The sequence below is a fragment of the Mus musculus genome, chromosome 8 (assembly GCF_000001635.26).
Source record: "Mus musculus strain C57BL/6J chromosome 8, GRCm38.p6 C57BL/6J".
In the NCBI taxonomy this organism is placed as follows: Eukaryota; Metazoa; Chordata; class Mammalia; order Rodentia; family Muridae; genus Mus; species Mus musculus.
In genome coordinates, this window is record NC_000074.6 from 113,135,248 (window position 1) to 113,143,644 (window position 8,397).

The following is an 8,397-nucleotide window of genomic DNA, read 5'->3' on the forward strand; positions in this document are numbered from 1 at the left end:
AGTTTTATTTGTTCATTCGTTTGTTTGTTTTAAGAAGATTTAGCAACACCACAGACATCCAGAGAGGTGACAGCATTCTAGGGCTCTGAAGAGAACTCAGGGCCCATGCCAGAAACCGGCAGCATGGTAGGGTCTCTAGAGAGAGAAATCAGAGTCCATGTGGAGTCTGTTGTAACAGCTTTCTGAGGATGGGAGAGGTCCACAGAAAAACCCTACAGCTAGGCCCTCTTTTCTTTCTATCTATCTATCTATCTATCTATCTATCTATCTATCTACCTACCTATCTATCTATCTATCTATCTATCTATCTATCTATCTATCTTTAATTCTTTGAGAATTTCATATAATATATTTTTGTCATATTTACCAACCACTTCTCCTAATTCCTCCTAGAAACATCCCACCTACCTACTCCAGCTTCATGTCCTTTTTTTTTAAATTTTTTTATTAGATATTTTCTTCATTTACAATTCAAATGCCATCCCAAAAGTCCCTTATACCCTCCCCCCACCCTGCTTTCCAACCTAACCACTCCCGCTCCCTGGCTTTGGTGTTCCCCTGTACTGGGGCATATAATCTTTGCAAGACCAAGGGCCTCTCCTCCCAGTGATGGCCAATTAGGCCATCTTCTGCTACATATGCAGGTAGAGACACAAGCTCAGGGGGTACTGGTTAGTTCATATTGCTGTTCCTCCTATAGGGTTAGAGACCCCTTCACCTCCTTGGGTACTTTCTCTAGCTTCTCCATCGGGGGCCATGTGTTCCATCCAATAGATGACTCTGAGCATCCACTTCTGTATTTGCCAGGCACTGGCAATGCCTCACAAGAGTCAGCTATATCAGGGTCCTGTCGGCAAAATCTTGCTGGCATATGCAATAGTGTCTGTGTTTGGTGGTTGATGATGGTATGGATCCCTGGATGGGGCAGTATCTGCATGGTCGTTCCTTCTGTCTCATCTCCAAAGTTTGTCTCTGTAACTCATGTCCTCTTTTTAAAACATATTTCTTCCTTTGACCTTATATTATAATTATACGCATTTCCCCTTCCCTTTCCTCCCTCCAAGTCCTCCAATATACCCCTCCCTGATCTCCTTAAAATTAATAGCCTTCCCACCTATTAATAATTGCTGCATGCATATATACCTGCATATGAGCTGCTCAGTCTGTATAATGTTATCCATATACATGTGCTCAGGGTTGATCAATTGGCACTGGATAATCAATTATTATGTTCTTCTCTGGAAATAAACCTTTTCTCCCACGTTTAGCATCCCTTACCTTCTGCAGGACTGAGAACCAGTGAGCTTTCTGTGTCAGCACATCGATTGGTGTTGTCCTTGCTCAGTTTACATTTAGGCAGCCATGTTGGCAAGACTTTACTGGTATAGCTTTTCTGATGGGTGACAGAGAAGAGAGTGAATTGTTTTGAGAATGTGGCTTTGATGTAAACTCACTTTCCAAGTGCCATATCCTGGCACAGGGAAGTCTACTAGGCAGGGGTTCACAGACAATGTGTCAGTGTGGTGCCTGTCAGTTTCTGTTGAAGGGGAGCAAAAACAGCTGCATATATTTTATCCTGAGACTCTACTGTCTACTAGAGCCTGATCTTACAATCTTGCAGGATCATTTTCTACTTAAATGTTGATCATTATTGCCTAAAAATGCCATAGGTTATAACAGATGGTTGTATGTATGCAGCCTTATGCAAAAATGATAAACATACTTAATACATTTTATTTTATTTTTGATTTTCTAAATATATCTTGTAATTTGATTGCCAAATTATAAGCAGTGAACTTTGCAGGTGACAGAGCTGTTGCAATATCAAAAGGCTGACTGTGCCTTTTAAAGCCCGTATTCCTTGAAAAAGTTAGTTTAAAATTGATGCATGGAACTTGTTTGTGAATGGGGTCTTATGTATTCCAGGCCAGCCTTGAATTCACTGTGTAGCCACGGATGACCCCTCTATCTCCTGAGTGATGAGATTAGGGTTGTGCATTGTCATTCAATTGTGATCATTCTAGGGTTTGAACTCAGGGCTTCCTGATAGCTAGCCAAGGTTCTAACCTGAGCTAATCTTGTTCTTTGCTAATCACTCTGTGACCCCTTTCCATGACCTAGCCACTTTAAGATGAAGCATGAGGTCTGGAGGAATACATATGGACATATGGCTCATTTCCATTCCCTTCAGGATTTGGTTCCCCAATTCTTGATTCCTTTAAAATACCTTATCTCCAGTCTCTGGCTGTTCCACCTGAGAGCCTGTGAAAAGCACAACTTTAGATGCTTTGTGCTGGCTTTTTTGCAGCTGACCCCATGCTGTTCAACAATCTGCAAATGCATTCCCAGAAAATGTAGGATGTTGGGCTCACCTCCAGTACTTTTCCCTTCTCTCCAGGTTCTTGGCTTCACATCTAATAACTGTCTTGATTGCTTTCTGATACCTGCCCAAATGTTTTGTTGTTGTTTTAATTTTGTTTTTGCATTTACCTTTTCTAGTGTTCTTGGTGTAGACTTGGGTCAGCTCTATGCTAATCTAATATACCCAGAAATAGAAATTTTCAGTTACTATATTTTTGGTCTAAGTATTAAAACCCTAAAAAACTTGGTCCTGGTCAATATATAATAAAGTTACCTTGAACCTAGAATGATTAAGTAAATGTCTGCCCATAGTCCAAATAAGAATTATTTATTGATCTAAAAATTCAAAATGAGTCTTTTGTTCTTTGAGATTCCAACACTCAGAATGCAGTTTGAAAGTATTTATATTTATTGAATACAATTCAATATACCTTTAATTCAACTAAACTCTAAGATATAGGGACTGGAGAGATAGCTCTGTGGGAAAGAGCATTTGATGTTCTTTCAGAGCTCAGCAGTAAATGGAGCAGCTCCCAAGCACATATGACTCCAGCTCCAGGGGATATGATGCCTTCTTCTCCAGGTACACCCCCAACATGCATGAAATACTCACACACACACACACACACACACACACACACATACACACACACTGCTCTTTTTAAATCCATGAAATAGCATGTTCTTGTTGCAGAAAGTATTTTACATAATTAGCTCTTGTTGTAGCTGGCATTTATTGTACATAAGTACTTTAATCCACATTCTCATTAAATACAACTCATCAAGTATGCAAAAGATTACTGCTATTTATATATTTGAGATGAAGAAGCAAGAAAAAGGACAAAAGGATCCTGACGAAAGGCACCGGAGAAGCCAAAATTCCAACTCGAGTGTATTTTATTGCAAAGCCTATTGGTGTATGTGTTATGTACATTCTTGGATAAGTTTGCATCTTGTTAGATTTGGAGAGGAGATGTTGAGTACAAACTATAAGTAGATATAAATAGGGGTGCATATAGGCAGGTATCTATCCACTAAAAGGAATGATCATTTTCTGATATTGTTTGTGCCATCAACAGCCAAGGACAAAGGAAGCCAGTGCTTTCACCTCTTCTCATCAAGTTTGCTCAATCTGCCACAACCTTTTAATAGTTTGCAATCCCCAGTGGGAAAGCCAGCACAGACGCTTCACCAGGGGCTACAGCTGTTCCCACATCCCGGCTTGTTAGCTCAGTAATGCAGAAGGGGATATGAAGGCTGTGGGGCCCCGTGATGATGATATTATTGGACTTTAGGATACTATTAACAATTTGCAATACAAATGACTTGTCTGCAGGAAGGGAACCGCACCGTAGTCATGCCCAATCAATGTAAGAATTTCAAAACAAGCGAACATGTGGGGAAGCACAGGTGGGGGGTACCAAGAACTAAGCTTTCAGCTTGCCACCAGCCTGCCAGTCAGACAGTTCAAAGTCAGAACACAAGTGGTGGTTAGCTGTATTGTAGAATTCTCCATCCCTATCACTGAAAATAGACAAAGATAAAGGGAAAAAAATACTATCTTCCATGAACAGGGAAAAAGAGTATCTTTTGCTTCCATGCTTAGACTCCTGGTACCACTCCCTGAAAACCACATGCAGGGATGGACCTTTTGACACTGTGCCTTGATGTTGTCATCTACAACTGTCTGGAGCTCTATTCATAGCTATCCTGGGATCTACAAGGTGGGAGGACTGCAGTCTGCACATACCTCATTGTAGACCAAAAAGTAGGACTTGCTCCTCACACAGTGAATGAAGGTTTGGGGTATATCTTCACAATATACTGTAATTTTAGTTTTTGATGTGTTAATTTTCATAGTGCTTATTTCACCCTCCTAATGGTGAATATGTAACATAAATCCTGTCTGAAATAAGAGTTAAGTGTTTCTGAACAAAGGGAAGGGCTGAGTATATATGTAACACTAACTCCAAGAGCACAGGCTCTGGTATAAATAGAGCTACACTTGGCCAATTGTTTTTTCCTTTCCTCTTTTGGAGCAATGGGTTTCTTTCCTTTGTTTCTTTAAGGGACAAAAGACTTAGGAACTTTTAAATTTATACTTTCACTTCACATCTTACACCTATTAAGATTCAATTCTCTTTATGTTGGCCACAAAATGTAAAGGGTATTGAGAAAATGATTTACTGAAAGCAATTAAAATCAATCATTAAAACTAACCAATATCCCTCTCTGAATCATATTAGTCTGCCATCTGAAGACACTTATTCCTAATTTCTAGAATTAACACAAAGTTTTGAACCCTAAATGGAAAGAACACACCATTATTTACTTAAATACTGACTATTTGTTTGGCTTTAATGTGCAGTTGTAAAAAAGAGAAAAAAATGTCATTTTGATAGCTGGGTATTTGGTTATTTTGTATCCCCAGTATAGTCTTTCTTAGGAGTTAGTTAACTCAAGCTGAATGGAGACCCAAAGGGACCTCAGGCTCACCTTATCTGTGATGTGGCTCCTGTGTGCTCAACTGTAGATCTCCACCTGTTCTCACTATTCTCAGATGGATGTGCCTTCCAGTGGTGAACACAACACATTCCAATTGCTCTTCAGACTTTATTGATCACCAGTGCACAAGACTAAGCTCAGGTTTGCTGAGTAATTGAAAACTAACGTCCTCTGTTTTCATGATGAAAATGATCATTTCTACTTGACACAATTAAATCAACCCTAGTGACCAGATATGTGTTAGGTTGGTTGACTGACTTTAAAACAGAATAGAGTGTAATGCAAGGGGGTGTGGAGTTGACAGACTCAGCAGAGGACTTGTAGTTCTTTCTCTTAGTCTGGACCCCTTTAACAAATTCTAGAGCTCTATATAATAACTCAATAACTCAAGCCCGAGTTTCCATCGGAATCACCTGGGGGACTTGTTACTGCAGAGGTTGCCACCAGTTTCTTATTCTGGGTAAGTCTGAGGTGAGACTGAGAATTGGTGTTTTTAACAAGCTCTCAGGTGGTGCTGATGGGCCTAGTGCAGTTAAAACAATTGAAGACTGATTGCTCTAGGAGCTTGGGGAGCTATGTAGTCCAGGCTGGCCTTGTACCCCTGAACTATTGCCAGTACCTCTGTGGCTCCAGTAGGCCTGGGCTAGAAGCAAAATATTCCTGCCATTTTTGCTGCCCTGATTCTCCCAGGCAAGGGCATGGAGCGTAGACAAGGGCACAGTATCTGATAGATGGGGAAGGTACTATTGCAGTGTGAATTCCAGGAAGTTGACTGATGGACCCTGTGAAGCTGCTGCCAAGAGAAGCCCTGGATTCTTGTTGTGCTGTGGTTTTCGGTTTGTTGTCTGCCTCATTAACTAGAAGGAGGGTAAGAGTGAGGTTGGGGTGCAGTGACCCGCTTCAGAATAACCGGAAAAGGTTACTAGTGGTTTTTAAAACAGGACGAGTTTCATCCCTCCTGGGTCTTCCCACTGGTGGGTTATACAATGAGATGTTTACTTCTCTGAAATGGTGACCTGATATGATATTTTGTCTCCATTCTTTCTCATTGCTTTTTATTATTATAATGAATGTTTTTATTTTGGAAAAAAAATGAGCCTTGCAAATATTAATGAATACTGCTTTGCACTCCCAGCTTCCCCTTCTTCTAGATCATGAACTGTTGAAACTGGGGCATGCTTGTTTTTTCTACTCTACCTACTCTTATGTTTTGTTGACTATTCCAGGGCAAGTTACAAAGATCATGACCTTTCACCACTAAATAATTCAGTGTGTTTTGCCCAACAACAAGGCCGGCTTCATGCATAATCACACTGAAATTATCCTTTTCAAAATTTAATATTGATTCAACCATGTATCAATATGCTTCCATATTCTAATCTTGCCCATTGTCCCATTATCTATTTATCAGTGTTTACAGTTGCATCCCAAGGGCTCAGTCTTGGTCACAGGGTTCCTTCAGTTACTCTTTCTCCTGTGCTTTAACTTGGAACTTATACAAACATTGTCTTGCAGACAGTGGACTGCCTCAAAGAATGCACACTGGCTCTGCTGCAGTCTGTCAAGACTGGTTATATCTTTTCTTAGATTTTGATCCAATCTATGCACTTTGAGAAGGATGCTCCTGGGGTGACATTTTACCTTTCTTAACGACTCCTATCAGCAAAAGCCTGCTGTCATTTTATCCCACTAATGACGAACAGTGCTTTGTTTATTTTCTGACAGTGTGGTCTACCACACTCCTTCGTTGAAAAGATTCTTTGTTCTTTTGGTTATTAATATGTGTTATTATGAGAATTATAGAAAGTGTACAAATGTCTTTCCTGGGAGCAAACATTCACCTGGTGCCTTTAACGTCCATCACCAAGTCCTCACTGTACCAGCTATTTATTTCCATGAGACTCTCCAATGATAAGGCTTCTATAACCCTGCATTGCTAGATCTTGCATTTCACAGGAAAAAAAGAAAAGAGCTTTCTTCCTCCTCCTATTATAATCCTCATGAAAGAAGAGGAATTTTTATTGTTTGAGAATTTCACACATGCATATAATATAGTTTAATCAAATCCACCTTCCTGTTCCCTCACCTTCAATTTTCCCCTACTCCCTCCCATATCTTTATCACTCAACTTCATGTTCTCTCCCTCTCTGTTTGTCTCTCTCTGTCTTTGTTTATCTCTGTGTCTCTCTCTGTTTCTCTCTGTTTCTCTCCCTTCTCCTTCCTCTATGTAAACCCACTGGCTCCTCTTAGTGTTTCACACTGAAACATGGGTCTGAAATAATTTTTAAATTTCCCAGGAATCCATGCAAGGAAAAGGGAAAGAATGAATCTATGCTACCATTCAAAGGAAGAAATTGCCTCCCAGGGAGAGAGTTCTCAGAATTTTAATGTCATATTGTATTACCTTGCAGGGCAGACTTGAGCCCTGGCATGATGAACAGGACCAGGCTCTGACTGGGGTAGTTTAGTTATGTGAACCTTTAAGCCTTCTACTTAACACTATTCTGTTGAGGAGCTTCTGTAGGTATTGCCCCTGGTAGGAAAGCAGACCAAGGAGAGAGAAGAATGAACTAAAGATGAAAATAAAAAAAAATTTAAACCAATAAACCAAACAAAAAACAACTTGGGGGCTAGAAATATGTTTCAACAATTAAAGGCAAACTCCACTCTTATAGACAACATGAGTTCCGTGCCTAGCACAGAGAGCTCATAACTTCCTATACCTCCAGATCCAGGGGATCCAATTCCTCTGGGTTATGTGGGGACCTGTACTCACATACACTTAACTTGAACATAGACACACACATTGTGCACAATTTAAACATTAGTTAGAATAAAAAGCCAGCATTCATGTCTGTACCCAAAGACAAACATTAGAATCACTTACACCCTTCTTTTTTAAAATTTATGTATTCACTTTACATCCCAGTATCATCACTTCCCTCCAGGTACCCTCATAGTGGTCCTACCCCAATCTACATTCCCTTTCTCAAAAGAGAAAGGGAAGACCCTCTCTGGCTGTCACCTCCCCCCACCCCCAACACTCTACCATCCTTGCACATCCAGTCACTATGGAACAAGGTGAATCTTCTACCTTTAAGGCCAGCCAAGGTTATCCACTTAAGGGCCTGAGATCCACAGGCAACAGGCTCAGGCTCAACCCCTGCTCCAGTTGTTGGGGTACCAGCATGAAGACCAAGCTGCTCATCTGCTACATATGTTCAGGGGGTCCCTATTTGCTCTTTGGTTGGAGATTCAGTCTCTGGGAGCCCCAGTGGTCTAGGTTGGTTGACTTCGTTGGTCTTCTTGTGGAGTCCCTGTCCTCTTTGGGTCCCTCAATCCTTTCCCCAACTCTTCCGTAATCCTCCCTTAGTTCCATCTAATGTTTGGGTATGAATCTCTGCATCTCTTTCATTGGATGCTGAGTAAAGCTCTCAGAGGACAGTTATGCTTGTTTTCTGTCTGCAAGCATAACAGAGTACCATTAATGGTATCAGGGATTGGTTCTTGCCCGTGGGTCTCAATTTGGGG

General features: G+C 40.7%; 1 long non-coding RNA gene across 1 annotated transcript in view; it reads right to left on the reverse strand.

Annotated features, from left to right (window-relative positions):
• Gm29896 overlaps nucleotides 1-4,912 on the reverse strand; it is a 5,377-nt gene extending 465 nt beyond the window's left edge. The window contains exons 1-2 of the long non-coding RNA XR_388043.2: nucleotides 4,858-4,912; nucleotides 1,279-1,393 (exon numbers count right to left, since the gene is read on the reverse strand). This is a non-coding gene — a long non-coding RNA (predicted gene, 29896). The remainder of the gene's footprint in view (nucleotides 1-1,278; nucleotides 1,394-4,857) is intronic.
• Between the last annotated feature and the right edge of the window lie 3,485 nt (nucleotides 4,913-8,397).